The sequence below is a fragment of the Seriola lalandi genome, unplaced genomic scaffold (assembly GCF_002814215.2).
Source record: "Seriola lalandi dorsalis isolate HSWRI2012SDOR001 ecotype SW California unplaced genomic scaffold, Sedor1 jcf7180002054816, whole genome shotgun sequence".
Taxonomy (NCBI): Eukaryota; Metazoa; Chordata; class Actinopteri; order Carangiformes; family Carangidae; genus Seriola; species Seriola lalandi.
In genome coordinates this window covers 1266613-1268870 of record NW_019525369.1, presented here as the reverse complement: position 1 = coordinate 1268870, position 2258 = coordinate 1266613, and the positions used below count along the sequence as shown (strand labels likewise).

At 35.3% G+C, this 2258-nt stretch overlaps 1 long non-coding RNA gene across 1 annotated transcript in view; it reads right to left on the bottom strand.

Annotated features, from left to right (window-relative positions):
- The window catches only part of LOC147817956 (uncharacterized), a 6230-nt gene that overhangs the window by 1773 nt on the left and 2199 nt on the right, over positions 1-2258 (bottom strand). The gene's annotated exons all lie outside the window — the stretch shown is intronic.

The window sequence follows — 2258 nt, the reverse complement described above, 5'->3', positions numbered from 1 at the left end:
GCCGTAGTAATTATGACAGGAGCAAAGCGAAAAGGAGGAGGTCGGTGTGGACGGGTGTGTCAACAGAACCCGAAATATCACACAGCAGAGTGAAAGTTGCAGTTTATGTTGTTTGTTTTATGAATGACAGCTCGACAAAGTTAACGATTATTACTATAACCATGACAACAAAGGTGGTGTAATGTTGAGGAAGTACTCATTGTAACCCTAACTTTTCCCTAAAACTAACCAAGAAGTTTTGTGCCTAAACCTAACCAGGCAATAAGCAGTTATTATAAGAACCATGGCGATGATGGTCCAGTACGCCGCTATCAGTACAGTCCACATGTTCATCATGTAACCATTGTAACCAAGGTCCGGTCTGTATGTATTACAGTGAGAATGTGTATCCCATGTGAAGCGGGTAACCAACCAGTAACCAGTGCTCAAATCGGTATTGACAAAAAAATATTACTTGATTTTCGCTGATATTAAATCAGTTCACTAAATCAATAATAAATCCATAAAGTTTAAAATATGTTACAAAAGAAGACAGTTTCAGGTGTGAAAAACTGTCTACACAGGATTTAATTTGTCACTGTGTGTGGCGGTGAATATTGTCATTAAGTCATTAAGTTGAAATAAACGATAACTGAATAATAATTCACTGAAAACAGATATGCTTATGCAGCCATAACTTAAGGAATCTATGTCAGCATATCGTAATAGCAACAACTTAAAAAAGGTGTAGATTAAAGTAATAGTTAGTTATACATATACACACATATATACACACATATGCACATATATAAATTCATGTTCATGCATTTTGTACGCATGTACTGTATATACAAATGCAGATATTACATTATTAATGTAAGAATTCAAAACAAAAAAGACAGCTGAAAAGTAATTCTACTATTAAATCAAACAAACAATATATTTAATTTCACGTGTTTAAATTTCCCTAAATTAGTTTTTTGTTTTAGTTTTTCATCTTTAGAGAATCTCTCTGTGTATCTGTATCTCTCTCACCTTCTCTCTCTCTGTTTTTATAGTGTATAAACAATCAGTAAATGACATCACAGTCATGTCTCAAAATGTATGAAAATATGTTTTGATTGAAGGTTCCGTCTTTATCTTGGAAACAAAGGATTGTTCAAGGAAAGAAAGAAAGAAAGAAAGAGAAAAAAAAACAAAAGAAACTTACTAGATTTTTTTTCTAGAGCTTTTAGCTCCTGGTCATCGTCAGTGCTTGAAGTTGTTATTGAGATGAGAGTGAAGACGAAATGTTCATAAACAAACACTTGATTTATAGAAAATAATAATTGAAATAAGAACTTTGATAAAATGTGATTAATACACACAATAAGTATTTTATATTTCATATTCATACACAATACGAAAGCCGTTGTAGTTGATAACAACTTGTAATACGTAATAACAAATACAAGAATTTGCTATTTGCTAACCACCTCATTGTAGTTCATTATATATTTGATTAATTGTTAATGTGCTAAATGCCAAATGCTATTACCCAAAAACTGTTGGTGCATCAACTGGAAGTTACTGCAGTTAAACAGCAAACACTGAAAGCAGCAGTCTCTGTCCTTTCTGCTTTTCTTCCTTCTTGCAACTTCTTTCCCTTTTCCCATGATTATTAATTCATTCATTAGAGAGACAGTTCATTACATGTGGGCTACTTAACACTTTAACTGGATGGAGGGGCGTGTACATGTGTGTGCGTAAGTGTGTTTGTGTGTGTATATGTTGTTGTGTGTGTGTGTGTGTGTGTGTGCATGTTTCAAGGGGAACCGTACACACGAGAGTAAGAGGGAGAGAGAGGCTTTGAGAAATGGGTTTCTAGACTCTCTCTCTCTTTGCTGGACCAATCATTGATTTAATTCCTGATGGGGTACAAGGCAAGTAGCCAATAGGATCGCTCTGTGATGACAACAAATGAAAAAGCAATACGCAGACATACATAAATATATATATATAATAGGGAAGGAGATAAAAGGAGGCACGGAGGAATAACCTGGCGCTCCAGATGGTTTGTTACACAGAAACATCTGGAAGGCTTCGTTGGAAAACTGTTTTGGAAAAGAACGGGCCATTTCAAAAAATAGTGGCAGCTGATTGGATGAACCATCTGTCGATCAATGTTGATCACGAGCAAACTTCAACCAATCAGATTCTGCATCCTTCTCATTCTTTTCAACACCATCAGAGCCAGTTACTACCTCCTCCACTGCCGTTCTTTGCTCTTCTTTCAATGA